Source organism: Coregonus lavaretus (genome assembly GCF_964263955.1).
Source record: "Coregonus lavaretus genome assembly, contig: HAP1_SCAFFOLD_862, whole genome shotgun sequence".
In the NCBI taxonomy this organism is placed as follows: Eukaryota; Metazoa; Chordata; class Actinopteri; order Salmoniformes; family Salmonidae; genus Coregonus; species Coregonus lavaretus.
Genome location: NW_028160992.1, coordinates 13,352 through 29,026, shown reverse-complemented (window position 1 = coordinate 29,026; position 15,675 = coordinate 13,352). Strand labels below are relative to the sequence as shown.

Sequence of the window (15,675 nt, the reverse complement as noted above, 5' to 3'; positions counted from 1 at the left end):
GTGTAGAGGGGTAGAGACTGTGTGGTGGGGTGCAGGTATAGAGACTGTGTGGTGGGGTAGAGACTGTGGTGGGGTGCAGGTGTAGAGACTGTGTAGAGGGGTAGAGACTGTGTAGAGGGGTAGAGACTGTGGTGGGGTGCAGGTATAGAGACTGTGTGGAGGGGTAGAGACTGTGGTGGGGTGCAGGTATAGAGACTGTGTGGTGGGGTGCAGGTATAGAGACTGTGTGGTGGGGTAGAGACTGTGGTGGGGTGCAGGTATAGAGACTGTGGTGGGGTAGAGACTGTGGTGGGGTGCAGGTATAGAGACTGTGTAGAGGGGTAGAGACTGTGGTGGGGTGCAGGTATAGAGACTGTGTAGAGGGGTAGAGACTGTGGTGGGGTGTAGGTATAGAGACTGTGTGGAGGGGTAGAGACTGTGTAGTGGGGTGCAGGTATAGAGACTGTGGTGGGGTAGAGACTGTGTAGAGGGGTAGAGACTGTGTAGAGGGGTAGAGACTGTGGTGGGGTGCAGGTATAGAGACTGTGGTGGGGTAGAGACTGTGTAGTGGGGTGCAGGTGTAGAGACTGTGTAGAGGGGTAGAGACTGTGGTGGGGTGCAGGTATAGAGACTGTGGTGGGGTAGAGACTGTGGTGGGGTGCAGGTATAGAGACTGTGTAGAGGGGTAGAGACTGTGTAGAGGGGTAGAGACTGTGTGGTGGGGTGCAGGTATAGAGACTGTGTGGTGGGGTAGAGACTGTGGTGGGGTGCAGGTGTAGAGACTGTGTAGAGGGGTAGAGACTGTGTAGAGGGGTAGAGACTGTGGTGGGGTGCAGGTATAGAGACTGTGTGGAGGGGTAGAGACTGTGGTGGGGTGCAGGTATAGAGACTGTGTGGTGGGGTGCAGGTATAGAGACTGTGTGGTGGGGTATAGAATGTGGTGGGGTGCAGGTATAGAGACTCTGGTGGGGTAGAGACTGTGGTGGGGTGCAGGTATAGAGACTGTGTAGAGGGGTAGAGACTGTGGTGGGGTGCAGGTATGGAGACTGTGTAGAGGGGTAGAGACTGTGGTGGGGTAGAGACTGTGGTGGGGTGCAGGTATAGAGACTGTGTGGAGGGGTAGAGACTGTGTAGTGGGGTGCAGGTATAGAGACTGTGGTGGGGTAGAGACTGTGTAGAGGGGTAGAGACTGTGTAGAGGGGTAGAGACTGTGGTGGGGTGCAGGTATAGAGACTGTGTGGAGGGGTAGAGACTGTGGTGGGGTGCAGGTATAGAGACTGTGTGGTTGGGTGCAGGTATAGAGACTGTGTGGTGGGGTAGAGACTGTGGTGGGGTGCAGGTATAGAGACTGTGGTGGAGTAGAGACTGTGGTGGGGTGCAGGTATAGAGACTGTGTAGAGGGGTAGAGACTGTGGTGGGGTGCAGGTATAGAGACTGTGTAGAGGGGTAGAGACTGGGTGGTGGGGTAGAGACTGTGGTGGGGTGCAGGTATAGAGACTGTGTAGAGGGGTAGAGACTGTGTGGTGGGGTGGAGGTGTAGAGACTGTGGTGGGGTAGAGACTGTGTAGAGGGGTAGAGACTGTGTAGAGGGGTAGAGACTGTGTGGTGGGGTGCAGGTGTAGAGACTGTGTAGAGGGGTAGAGACTGTGGTGGGGTGCAGGTATAGAGACTGTGGTGGGGTAGAGACTGTGGTGGGGTGCAGGTATAGAGACTGTGTAGAGGGGTAGAGACTGTGTAGAGGGGTAGAGACTGTGTGGTGGGGTGCAGGTATAGAGACTGTGTGGTGGGGTAGAGACTGTGGTGGGGTGCAGGTGTAGAGACTGTGTAGAGGGGTAGAGACTGTGTAGAAGGGGAGAGACTGTGGTGGGGTGCAGGTATAGAGACTGTGTGGAGGGGTAGAGACTGTGGTGGGGTGCAGGTATAGAGACTGTGTGGTGGGGTGCAGGTATAGAGACTGTGTGGTGGGGTAGAGACTGTGGTGGGGTGCAGGTATAGAGACTGTGGTGGGGTAGAGACTGTGGTGGGGTGCAGGTATAGAGACTGTGTAGAGGGGTAGAGACTGTGGTGGGGTGCAGGTATGGAGACTGTGTAGAGGGGTAGAGACTGTGGTGGGGTAGAGACTGTGGTGGGGTGCAGGTATAGAGACTGTGTGGAGGGGTAGAGACTGTGTAGTGGGGTGCAGGTATAGAGACTGTGGTGGGGTAGAGACTGTGTAGAGGGGTAGAGACTGTGGTGGGGTGCAGGTATAGAGACTGTGTGGAGGGGTAGAGACTGTGGTGGGGTGCAGGTATAGAGACTGTGTGGTTGGGTGCAGGTATAGAGACTGTGTGGTGGGGTAGAGACTGTGGTGGGGTGCAGGTATAGAGACTGTGGTGGAGTAGAGACTGTGGTGGGGTGCAGGTATAGAGACTGTGTAGAGGGGTAGAGACTGTGGTGGGGTGCAGGTATAGAGACTGTGTAGAGGGGTAGAGTCTGGGTGGTGGGGTAGAGACTGTGGTGGGGTAGAGACTGTGTAGAGGGGTAGAGACTGTGGTGGGGTAGAGACTGTGTAGAGGGGTAGAGACTGTGTGGTGGGGTAGAGACTGTGGTGGGGTAGAGACTGTGTAGAGGGGTAGAGACTGTGGTGGGGTGCAGGTATAGAGACTGTGTAGAGGGGTAGAGACTGGGTGGTGGGGTAGAGACTGTGGTGGGGTGCAGGTATAGAGACTGTGTAGAGGGGTAAAGACTGTGTGGTGGGGTGGAGGTGTAGAGACTGTGGTGGGGTAGAGACTGTGTAGAGGGGTAGAGACTGTGTAGAGGGGTAGAGACTGTGTGGTGGGGTGGAGGTGTAGAGACTGTGGTGGGGTAGAGACTGTGTAGAGGGGTAGAGACTGTGTAGAGGGGTAGAGACTGTGTGGTGGGGTGGAGGTGTAGAGACTGTGTAGAGGGGTAGAGACTGTGTAGAGGGGTAGAGACTGTGTAGAGGGGTAGAGACTGTGTAGTGGGGTAGAGACTGTGTAGTGGGGTAGAGACTGTGTAGTGGGGTGCAGGTATAGAGACTGTGTAGTGGGGTAGAGACTGTGTGGTGGGGTGCAGGTATAGAGACTGTGTAGTGGGGTAGAGACTGTGTGGTGGGGTGCAGGTATAGAGACTGTGTGGTGGGGTGCAGGTATAGAGACTGTGTAGAGGGGTAGAGACTGGGTGGTGGGGTAGAGACTGTGTGGTGGGGTAGAGACTGTGGTGGGGTGCAGGTATAGAGACTGTGTGGTGGGTTAGAGACTGTGGTGGGGTGCAGGTATAGAGACTGTGTAGTGGGGTAGAGACTGTGGTGGGGTGCAGGTATAGAGACTGTGGTGGGGTGCAGGTATAGAGACTGTGTAGTGGGGTAAAGACTGTGTGGTGGGGTGGAGGTGTAGAGACTGTGGTGGGGTGCAGGTATAGAGACTGTGTAGTGGGGTAGAGACTGTGTAGTGGGGTAGAGACTGTGGTGGGGTGCAGGTATAGAGACTGTGTAGAGGGGTAGAGACTGTGTGGTGGGGTGGAGGTGTAGAGACTGTGGTGGGGTAGAGACTGTGTAGAGGGGTAGAGACTGTGTAGAGGGGTAGAGACTGTGTAGTGGGGTAGAGACTGTGTGGTGGGGTGCAGGTATAGAGACTGTGTATAGGGGTAGATACTGGGTGGTGGGGTAGAGACTGTGGTGGGGTGCAGGTATAGAGACTGTTTAGAGGGGTAGAGACTGTGGTGGGGTGCAGGTATAGAGACTGTGTAGTGGGGTAGAGACTGTGTGGAGGTGTAGAGACTGTGTAGAGGGGTAGAGACTGTGTAGAGGGGTAGAGACTGGGTGGGGTGCAGGTATAGAGACTGTGTAGAGGGGTAGAGACTGTGTAGAGGGGTAGAGACTGGGTGGGGTGCAGGTATAGAGACTGTTTAGAGGGGTAGAGACTGTGTGGTGGGGTGGAGGTGTAGAGACTGTGTGGTGGGGTAGAGACTGTGTGGAGGGGTAGAGACTGGGTGGTGGGGTGCAGGTATAGAGACTGTGTAGTGGGGTAGAGACTGTGGTGGGGTGCAGGTATAGAGACTGTGTAGTGGGGTAGAGACTGTGTAGTGGGGTAGAGACTGTGTGGTGGGGTGGAGGTGTAGAGACTGTGTAGAGGGGTAGAGACTGTGGTGGGGTGCAGGTATAGAGACTGTGGTGGGGTAGAGACTGTGTAGTGGGGTGCAGGTGTAGAGACTGTGTAGAGGGGTAGAGACTGTGGTGGGGTGCAGGTATAGAGACTGTGGTGGGGTAGAGACTGTGGTGGGGTGCAGGTGTAGAGACTGTGGTGGGGTAGAGACTGTGTAGTGGGGTGCAGGTGTAGAGACTGTGTAGAGGGGTAGAGACTGTGTAGAGGGGTAGAGACTGTGTGGTGGGGTGCAGGTATAGAGACTGTGGTGGGGTAGAGACTGTGTAGTGGGGTGCAGGTGTAGAGACTGTGGTGGGGTGCAGGTGTAGAGACTGTGTAGAGGGGTAGAGACTGTGTGGTGGGGTAGAGACTGTGGTGGGGTGCAGGTGTAGAGACTGTGGTGGGGTGCAGGTGTAGAGACTGTGGTGGGGTGCAGGTGTAGAGACTGTGTAGAGGGGTAGAGACTGTGTAGTGGGGTAGAGACTGTGTAGTGGGGTGCAGGTATAGAGACTGTGTAGAGGGGTAGAGACTGTGGTGGGGTGCAGGTATAGAGACTGTGTAGAGGGGTAGAGACTGTGTAGAGGGGTAGAGACTGGGTGGGGTGCAGGTATAGAGACTGTGTGGAGGGGTGGAGGTGTAGAGACTGTGGTGGGGTGCATGTATAGAGACTGTGTAGAGGGGTAGAGACTGTGTAGAGGGGTAGAGACTGTGTGGTGGGGTGCAGGTATAGAGACTGTGGTGGGGTAGAGACTGTGTAGTGGGGTGCAGGTGTAGAGACTGTGGTGGGATAGAGACTGTGGTGGGGTGCAGGTATAGAGACTGTGTAGAGGGGTAGAGACTGTGTAGTGGGGTAGAGACTGTGGTGGGGTGCAGGTATAGAGACTGTGTGGAGGGGTAGAGACTGTGGTGGGGTGAAGGTATAGAGACTGTGTAGAGGGGTAGAGACTGTGTAGTGGGGTGCAGGTATAGAGACTGTGTAGAGGGGTAGAGACTGTGGTGGGGTGCAGGTATAGAGACTGTGTGGAGGGGTAGAGACTGTGGTGGGGTGCAGGTATAGAGACTGTGTAGAGGGGTAGAGACTGTGGGGTGCAGGTATAGAGACTGTGTAGAGGGGTAGAGACTGTGTGGTGGGGTGCAGGTATAGAGACTGTGTGGAGGGGTAGAGACTGTGTAGTGGGGTAGAGACTGTGGTGGGGTGCAGGTATAGAGACTGTAGTGGGGTAGAGACTGTGGTGGGGTGCAGGTATAGAGACTGTGTAGAGGGGTAGAGACTGTGGTGGGGTGCAGGTATAGAGACTGTGTAGAGGGGTAGAGACTGTGTAGAGGGGTAGAGACTGTGTGGTGGGGTAGAGAATGTGTAGAGGGGTAGAGACTGTGTAGAGGGGTAGAGACTGTGTGGTGGGGTAGAGACTGTGGTGGGGTGCAGGTATAGAGACTGTGTAGAGGGGTAGAGACTGTGGTGGGGTGCAGGTATAGAGACTGTGTAGAGGGGTAGAGACTGTGGTGGGGTGCAGGTATAGAGACTGTGTAGAGGGGTAGAGACTGTGTAGTGGGGTAGAGACTGTGGTGGGGTGCAGGTATAGAGACTGTGTGGAGGGGTAGAGACTGTGGTGGGGTGCAGGTATAGAGACTGTGTAGAGGGGTAGAGACTGTGGTGGGGTGCAGGTATAGAGACTGTGGTGGGGTAGAGACTGTGGTGGGGTGCAGGTATAGAGACCGTGTAGAGGGGTAGAGACTGTGTGGAGGGGTAGAGACTGTGGTGGGGTGCAGGTATAGAGACTGTGGTGGGGTAGAGACTGTGGTGGGGTGCAGGTATAGAGACTGTGTAGTGGGGTAGAGACTGTGGTGGGGTGCAGGTATAGAGACTGTGTAGAGGGGTAGAGACTGTGGTGGGGTGCAGGTATAGAGACTGTGTAGAGGGGTAGAGACTGTGTAGAGGGGTAGAGACTGTGGTGGGGTGCAGGTATAGAGACTGTGTAGAGGGGTAGAGACTGTGGTGGGGTGCAGGTATAGAGACTGTGTAGAGGGGTAGAGACTGTGGTGGGGTGCAGGTATAGAGACTGTGTAGAGGGGTAGAGACTGTGTAGTGGGGTAGAGACTGTGGTGGGGTGCAGGTATAGAGACTGTGTGGAGGGGTAGAGACTGTGGTGGGGTGCAGGTATAGAGACTGTGTAGAGGGGTAGAGACTGTGGTGGGGTGCAGGTATAGAGACTGTGGTGGGGTAGAGACTGTGGTGGGGTGCAGGTATAGAGACTGTGTAGAGGGGTAGAGACTGTGTGGAGGGGTAGAGACTGTGGTGGGGTGCAGGTATAGAGACTGTGGTGGGGTGCAGGTATAGAGACTGTGTGGAGGGGTAGAGACTGTGGTGGGGTGCAGGTATAGAGACTGTGTAGAGGGGTAGAGACTGTGTAGAGGGGTAGAGACTGTGGTGGGGTGGAGGTATAGAGACTGTGTAGAGGGGTAGAGACTGTGGTGGGGTGCAGGTATAGAGACTGTGTAGAGGGGTAGAGACTGTGTAGAGGGGTAGAGACTGTGGTGGGGTGCAGGTATAGAGACTGTGTAGAGGGGTAGAGACTGTGGTGGGGTGCAGGTATAGAGACTGTGTAGAGGGGTAGAGACTGTGTAGTGGGGTAGAGACTGTGGTGGGGTGCAGGTATAGAGACTGTGTGGAGGGGTAGAGACTGTGGTGGGGTGCAGGTATAGAGACTGTGTAGAGGGGTAGAGACTGTGGTGGGGTGCAGGTATAGAGACTGTGGTGGGGTAGAGACTGTGGTGGGGTGCAGGTATAGAGACCGTGTAGAGGGGTAGAGACTGTGTGGAGGGGTAGAGACTGTGGTGGGGTGCAGGTATAGAGACTGTGGTGGGGTAGAGACTGTGGTGGGGTGCAGGTATAGAGACTGTGTAGTGGGGTAGAGACTGTGGTGGGGTGCAGGTATAGAGACTGTGTAGAGGGGTAGAGACTGTGGTGGGGTGCAGGTATAGAGACTGTGTAGAGGGGTAGAGACTGTGTAGAGGGGTAGAGACTGTGGTGGGGTGCAGGTATAGAGACTGTGTAGAGGGGTAGAGACTGTGGTGGGGTGCAGGTATAGAGACTGTAGAGGGGTAGAGACTGTGGTGGGGTGCAGGTATAGAGACTGTGTAGAGGGGTAGAGACTGTGTAGTGGGGTAGAGACTGTGGTGGGGTGCAGGTATAGAGACTGTGTGGAGGGGTAGAGACTGTGGTGGGGTGCAGGTATAGAGACTGTGTAGAGGGGTAGAGACTGTGGTGGGGTGCAGGTATAGAGACTGTGGTGGGGTAGAGACTGTGGTGGGGTGCAGGTATAGAGACTGTGTAGAGGGGTAGAGACTGTGTGGAGGGGTAGAGACTGTGGTGGGGTGCAGGTATAGAGACTGTGGTGGGGTGCAGGTATAGAGACTGTGTGGAGGGGTAGAGACTGTGGTGGGGTGCAGGTATAGAGACTGTGTAGAGGGGTAGAGACTGTGTAGAGGGGTAGAGACTGTGGTGGGGTGGAGGTGTAGAGACTGTGGTGGGGTAGAGACTGTGTAGTGGGGTGCAGGTGTAGAGACTGTGGTGGGATAGAGACTGTGGTGGGGTGCAGGTATAGAGACTGTGTAGAGGGGTAGAGACTGTGTAGTGGGGTAGAGACTGTGGTGGGGTGCAGGTATAGAGACTGTGTGGAGGGGTAGAGACTGTGGTGGGGTGAAGGTATAGAGACTGTGTAGAGGGGTAGAGACTGTGTAGTGGGGTGCAGGTATAGAGACTGTGTAGAGGGGTAGAGACTGTGGTGGGGTGCAGGTATAGAGACTGTGTGGAGGGGTAGAGACTGTGGTGGGGTGCAGGTATAGAGACTGTGTAGAGGGGTAGAGACTGTGTAGAGGGGTAGAGACTGGGTGGGGTGCAGGTATAGAGACTGTGTGGAGGGGTGGAGGTGTAGAGACTGTGGTGGGGTGCATGTATAGAGACTGTGTAGAGGGGTAGAGACTGTGTAGAGGGGTAGAGACTGTGTGGTGGGGTGCAGGTATAGAGACTGTGGTGGGGTAGAGACTGTGTAGTGGGGTGCAGGTGTAGAGACTGTGGTGGGATAGAGACTGTGGTGGGGTGCAGGTATAGAGACTGTGTAGAGGGGTAGAGACTGTGTAGTGGGGTAGAGACTGTGGTGGGGTGCAGGTATAGAGACTGTGTGGAGGGGTAGAGACTGTGGTGGGGTGAAGGTATAGAGACTGTGTAGAGGGGTAGAGACTGTGTAGTGGGGTGCAGGTATAGAGACTGTGTAGAGGGGTAGAGACTGTGGTGGGGTGCAGGTATAGAGACTGTGTGGAGGGGTAGAGACTGTGGTGGGGTGCAGGTATAGAGACTGTGTAGAGGGGTAGAGACTGTGGGGTGCAGGTATAGAGACTGTGTAGAGGGGTAGAGACTGTGTGGTGGGGTGCAGGTATAGAGACTGTGTGGAGGGGTAGAGACTGTGTAGTGGGGTAGAGACTGTGGTGGGGTGCAGGTATAGAGACTGTAGTGGGGTAGAGACTGTGGTGGGGTGCAGGTATAGAGACTGTGTAGAGGGGTAGAGACTGTGGTGGGGTGCAGGTATAGAGACTGTGTAGAGGGGTAGAGACTGTAGAGGGGTAGAGACTGTGTGGTGGGGTAGAGACTGTGTAGAGGGGTAGAGACTGTGTAGAGGGGTAGAGACTGTGTGGTGGGGTAGAGACTGTGGTGGGGTGCAGGTATAGAGACTGTGTAGAGGGGTAGAGACTGTGGTGGGGTGCAGGTATAGAGACTGTGTAGAGGGGTAGAGACTGTGGTGGGGTGCAGGTATAGAGACTGTGTAGAGGGGTAGAGACTGTGTAGTGGGGTAGAGACTGTGGTGGGGTGCAGGTATAGAGACTGTGTGGAGGGGTAGAGACTGTGGTGGGGTGCAGGTATAGAGACTGTGTAGAGGGGTAGAGACTGTGGTGGGGTGCAGGTATAGAGACTGTGGTGGGGTAGAGACTGTGGTGGGGTGCAGGTATAGAGACCGTGTAGAGGGGTAGAGACTGTGTGGAGGGGTAGAGACTGTGGTGGGGTGCAGGTATAGAGACTGTGGTGGGGTAGAGACTGTGGTGGGGTGCAGGTATAGAGACTGTGTAGTGGGGTAGAGACTGTGGTGGGGTGCAGGTATAGAGACTGTGTAGAGGGGTAGAGACTGTGGTGGGGTGCAGGTATAGAGACTGTGTAGAGGGGTAGAGACTGTGTAGAGGGGTAGAGACTGTGGTGGGGTGCAGGTATAGAGACTGTGTAGAGGGGTAGAGACTGTGGTGGGGTGCAGGTATAGAGACTGTGTAGAGGGGTAGAGACTGTGTAGTGGGGTAGAGACTGTGGTGGGGTGCAGGTATAGAGACTGTGTGGAGGGGTAGAGACTGTGGTGGGGTGCAGGTATAGAGACTGTGTAGAGGGGTAGAGACTGTGGTGGGGTGCAGGTATAGAGACTGTGGTGGGGTAGAGACTGTGGTGGGGTGCAGGTATAGAGACCGTGTAGAGGGGTAGAGACTGTGTGGAGGGGTAGAGACTGTGGTGGGGTGCAGGTATAGAGACTGTGGTGGGGTAGAGACTGTGGTGGGGTGCAGGTATAGAGACTGTGTAGTGGGGTAGAGACTGTGGTGGGGTGCAGGTATAGAGACTGTGTAGAGGGGTAGAGACTGTGGTGGGGTGCAGGTATAGAGACTGTGTAGAGGGGTAGAGACTGTGTAGAGGGGTAGAGACTGTGGTGGGGTGCAGGTATAGAGACTGTGTAGAGGGGTAGAGACTGTGGTGGGGTGCAGGTATAGAGACTGTAGAGGGGTAGAGACTGTGGTGGGGTGCAGGTATAGAGACTGTGTAGAGGGGTAGAGACTGTGTAGTGGGGTAGAGACTGTGGTGGGGTGCAGGTATAGAGACTGTGTGGAGGGGTAGAGACTGTGGTGGGGTGCAGGTATAGAGACTGTGTAGAGGGGTAGAGACTGTGGTGGGGTGCAGGTATAGAGACTGTGGTGGGGTAGAGACTGTGGTGGGGTGCAGGTATAGAGACTGTGTAGAGGGGTAGAGACTGTGTGGAGGGGTAGAGACTGTGGTGGGGTGCAGGTATAGAGACTGTGGTGGGGTGCAGGTATAGAGACTGTGTGGAGGGGTAGAGACTGTGGTGGGGTGCAGGTATAGAGACTGTGTAGAGGGGTAGAGACTGTGTAGAGGGGTAGAGACTGTGGTGGGGTGGAGGTGTAGAGACTGTGGTGGGGTAGAGACTGTGTAGTGGGGTGCAGGTGTAGAGACTGTGGTGGGATAGAGACTGTGGTGGGGTGCAGGTATAGAGACTGTGTAGAGGGGTAGAGACTGTGTAGTGGGGTAGAGACTGTGGTGGGGTGCAGGTATAGAGACTGTGTGGAGGGGTAGAGACTGTGGTGGGGTGAAGGTATAGAGACTGTGTAGAGGGGTAGAGACTGTGTAGTGGGGTGCAGGTATAGAGACTGTGTAGAGGGGTAGAGACTGTGGTGGGGTGCAGGTATAGAGACTGTGTGGAGGGGTAGAGACTGTGGTGGGGTGCAGGTATAGAGACTGTAGAGGGGTAGAGACTGTGTAGAGGGGTAGAGACTGGGTGGGGTGCAGGTATAGAGACTGTGTGGAGGGGTGGAGGTGTAGAGACTGTGGTGGGGTGCATGTATAGAGACTGTGTAGAGGGGTAGAGACTGTGTAGAGGGGTAGAGACTGTGTGGTGGGGTGCAGGTATAGAGACTGTGGTGGGGTAGAGACTGTGTAGTGGGGTGCAGGTGTAGAGACTGTGGTGGGATAGAGACTGTGGTGGGGTGCAGGTATAGAGACTGTGTAGAGGGGTAGAGACTGTGTAGTGGGGTAGAGACTGTGGTGGGGTGCAGGTATAGAGACTGTGTGGAGGGGTAGAGACTGTGGTGGGGTGAAGGTATAGAGACTGTGTAGAGGGGTAGAGACTGTGTAGTGGGGTGCAGGTATAGAGACTGTGTAGAGGGGTAGAGACTGTGGTGGGGTGCAGGTATAGAGACTGTGTGGAGGGGTAGAGACTGTGGTGGGGTGCAGGTATAGAGACTGTGTAGAGGGGTAGAGACTGTGGGGTGCAGGTATAGAGACTGTGTAGAGGGGTAGAGACTGTGTGGTGGGGTGCAGGTATAGAGACTGTGTGGAGGGGTAGAGACTGTGTAGTGGGGTAGAGACTGTGGTGGGGTGCAGGTATAGAGACTGTAGTGGGGTAGAGACTGTGGTGGGGTGCAGGTATAGAGACTGTGTAGAGGGGTAGAGACTGTGGTGGGGTGCAGGTATAGAGACTGTGTAGAGGGGTAGAGACTGTAGAGGGGTAGAGACTGTGTGGTGGGGTAGAGACTGTGTAGAGGGGTAGAGACTGTGTAGAGGGGTAGAGACTGTGTGGTGGGGTAGAGACTGTGGTGGGGTGCAGGTATAGAGACTGTGTAGAGGGGTAGAGACTGTGGTGGGGTGCAGGTATAGAGACTGTGTAGAGGGGTAGAGACTGTGGTGGGGTGCAGGTATAGAGACTGTGTAGAGGGGTAGAGACTGTGTAGTGGGGTAGAGACTGTGGTGGGGTGCAGGTATAGAGACTGTGTGGAGGGGTAGAGACTGTGGTGGGGTGCAGGTATAGAGACTGTGTAGAGGGGTAGAGACTGTGGTGGGGTGCAGGTATAGAGACTGTGGTGGGGTAGAGACTGTGGTGGGGTGCAGGTATAGAGACCGTGTAGAGGGGTAGAGACTGTGTGGAGGGGTAGAGACTGTGGTGGGGTGCAGGTATAGAGACTGTGGTGGGGTAGAGACTGTGGTGGGGTGCAGGTATAGAGACTGTGTAGTGGGGTAGAGACTGTGGTGGGGTGCAGGTATAGAGACTGTGTAGAGGGGTAGAGACTGTGGTGGGGTGCAGGTATAGAGACTGTGTAGAGGGGTAGAGACTGTGTAGAGGGGTAGAGACTGTGGTGGGGTGCAGGTATAGAGACTGTGTAGAGGGGTAGAGACTGTGGTGGGGTGCAGGTATAGAGACTGTAGAGGGGTAGAGACTGTGGTGGGGTGCAGGTATAGAGACTGTGTAGAGGGGTAGAGACTGTGTAGTGGGGTAGAGACTGTGGTGGGGTGCAGGTATAGAGACTGTGTGGAGGGGTAGAGACTGTGGTGGGGTGCAGGTATAGAGACTGTGTAGAGGGGTAGAGACTGTGGTGGGGTGCAGGTATAGAGACTGTGGTGGGGTAGAGACTGTGGTGGGGTGCAGGTATAGAGACTGTGTAGAGGGGTAGAGACTGTGTGGAGGGGTAGAGACTGTGGTGGGGTGCAGGTATAGAGACTGTGGTGGGGTGCAGGTATAGAGACTGTGTGGAGGGGTAGAGACTGTGGTGGGGTGCAGGTATAGAGACTGTGTAGAGGGGTAGAGACTGTGTAGAGGGGTAGAGACTGTGGTGGGGTGGAGGTGTAGAGACTGTGTAGAGGGGTAGAGACTGTGGTGGGGTGCAGGTATAGAGACTGTGTAGAGGGGTAGAGACTGTGTAGAGGGGTAGAGACTGTGGTGGGGTGCAGGTATAGAGACTGTGTAGAGGGGTAGAGACTGTGGTGGGGTGCAGGTATAGAGACTGTGTAGAGGGGTAGAGACTGTGTAGTGGGGTAGAGACTGTGGTGGGGTGCAGGTATAGAGACTGTGTGGAGGGGTAGAGACTGTGGTGGGGTGCAGGTATAGAGACTGTGTAGAGGGGTAGAGACTGTGGTGGGGTGCAGGTATAGAGACTGTGGTGGGGTAGAGACTGTGGTGGGGTGCAGGTATAGAGACCGTGTAGAGGGGTAGAGACTGTGTGGAGGGGTAGAGACTGTGGTGGGGTGCAGGTATAGAGACTGTGGTGGGGTAGAGACTGTGGTGGGGTGCAGGTATAGAGACTGTGTAGTGGGGTAGAGACTGTGGTGGGGTGCAGGTATAGAGACTGTGTAGAGGGGTAGAGACTGTGGTGGGGTGCAGGTATAGAGACTGTGTAGAGGGGTAGAGACTGTGTAGAGGGGTAGAGACTGTGGTGGGGTGCAGGTATAGAGACTGTGTAGAGGGGTAGAGACTGTGGTGGGGTGCAGGTATAGAGACTGTGTAGAGGGGTAGAGACTGTGGTGGGGTGCAGGTATAGAGACTGTGTAGAGGGGTAGAGACTGTGTAGTGGGGTAGAGACTGTGGTGGGGTGCAGGTATAGAGACTGTGTGGAGGGGTAGAGACTGTGGTGGGGTGCAGGTATAGAGACTGTGTAGAGGGGTAGAGACTGTGGTGGGGTGCAGGTATAGAGACTGTGGTGGGGTAGAGACTGTGGTGGGGTGCAGGTATAGAGACTGTGTAGAGGGGTAGAGACTGTTTGGAGGGGTAGAGACTGTGGTGGGGTGCAGGTATAGAGACTGTGGTGGGGTGCAGGTATAGAGACTGTGTGGAGGGGTAGAGACTGTGGTGGGGTGCAGGTATAGAGACTGTGTAGAGGGGTAGAGACTGTGTAGAGGGGTAGAGACTGTGGTGGGGTGGAGGTGTAGAGACTGTGTAGAGGGGTAGAGACTGTGGTGGGTGCAGGTATAGAGACTGTGTAGAGGGGTAGAGACTGTGTAGAGGGGTAGAGACTGTGGTGGGGTGCAGGTATAGAGACTGTGTGGTGGGGTAGAGACTGTGGTGGGGTGGAGGCATAGAGACTATGTGGAGGGTTTAGAGACTGTGTGGTGGGGTGCAGATATAGAGACTGTGTAGAGGGGTAGAGACTGTGTGGTGGGGTGCAGATATAGAGACTGTGTAGAGGGGTAGAGACTGTGGTGGGGTGCAGGTGTAGAGACTGTGTAGAGGGGTAGCGACTGGGGGTGGAGACTGGGATAGAGAGGTAGAGACTTGGATAGAGGGGTAGAGACTGGGGGTGGAGACTGGGATAGAGGGGTAGCGACTGGGGGTGGAGACTGGGATAGAGGGGTAGCGACTGGTGGTGGAGACTGGGATAGAGGTGTAGCGACTGGGGGTGGAGACTGGGATAGAGGGGTAGAGACGGGGTGGTGGAGACTGGGATAGAGAGGTAGCGACTGGGGGTGGAGACTGGGATAGAGGGGTAGCGACTGGGGGTGGAGACTGGGATAGAGGGGTAGCGACTGGGGGTGGAGACTGGGTGGGCTGGAAGGGTGGAGACTGGGATAGAGGGGTAGAGACTGGTGGTGGAGACTGGGATAGAGGGGTAGAGACTGGGGGTAGAGACTGGGATAGAGGGGTAGAGACTGGGGGTGGAGACTGGGATAGAGGGGTAGAGACTGGGGGTGGAGACTGGGATAGAGGGGTAGAGACTGGGGGTGGAGACTGGGATAGAGGGGTAGAGACTGGGGGTGGAGACTGGGATAGAGGTGTAGCGACTGGGGGTGGAGACTGGGATAGAGGGGTAGAGACTGTGTGGTGGGGTGGAGACTGGGATAGAGGGGTTGAGACTGGGGGTGGAGACTGGGATAGAGGGGTAGAGACTGGGGGTGGAGACTGGGATAGAGGGGTAGCGACTGGGGGTGGAGACTGGGATAGAGGGGTAGCGACTGGGGGTGGAGACTGGGATAGAGAGGTAGCGACTGGGGGTGGAGACTGGGATAGAGGTGTAGCGACTGGGGGTGGAGACTGGGATAGAGGGGTAGAGACTGGGGGTAGAGACTGGGATAGAGGGGTAGAGACTGGGGGTGGAGACTGGGATAGAGGGGTAGAGACTGGGGGTAGAGACTGGGATAGAGGGGTAGAGACTGGGGGTGGAGACTGGGATAGAGGGGTAGAGACTGGGGGTGGAGACTGGGATAGAGGGGTAGAGACTGGTGGTGGAGACTGGGATAGAGGTGTAGCGACTGGGGGTGGAGACTGGGATAGAGGGGTAGAGACGGGGTGGTGGAGACTGGGATAGAGGGGTAGCGACTGGGGGTGGAGACTGGGATAGAGGGGTAGCGACTGGGGGTGGAGACTGGGATAGAGGGGTAGAGACTGGGGGTGGAGACTGGGGGGTGGAGACTGGGATAGAGGGGTAGCGACTGGGGGTGGAGACTGGGATAGAGGGGTAGCGACTGGGGCTGGAGACTGGGTGGGCTGGAAGGGTGGAGACTGGGATAGAGGGGTAGAGACTGGGGGTGGAGACTGGGATAGAGGGGTAGAGACTGGGGGTGGAGACTGGGATAGAGGGGCAGAGACTGGGGGTGGAGACTGAGTAGAGGGGTAGCGACTGGGGGTGGAGACTGGGATAGAGGGGTAGAGACTGGGGGTGGAGACTGGGATAGAGAGGTAGAGACTGGGATAGAGGGGTAGAGACTGGGGGTGGAGACTGGGATAGAGGGGTAGAGACTGGTGGTGGAGACTGGGATAGAGGGGTAGAGACTGGGGGTGGAGACTGGGGGGTGGAGACTGGGATAGAGGGGTAGCGACTGGGGGTGGAGACTGGGATAGAGGGGTAGAGACTGGGGGTGGAGACTGGGGGGTGGAGACTGGGATAGAGGGGTAGCGACTGGGGGTGGAGACTGGGGGGTGGAGACTGGGATAGAGGGGTAGAGACTGGGGGTGGAGACTGGGTAGAG

The 15,675-nt window shown here is 55.9% G+C and overlaps 1 protein-coding gene across 1 annotated transcript in view; it reads left to right on the top strand.

Annotated features, from left to right (window-relative positions):
* Positions 1-15,675, top strand: part of LOC311121236 (integral membrane protein 2A-like) — a gene marked incomplete at its 3' end in the record, with an annotated part of 28,600 nt that overhangs the window by 12,188 nt on the left and 737 nt on the right. The gene's annotated exons all lie outside the window — the stretch shown is intronic.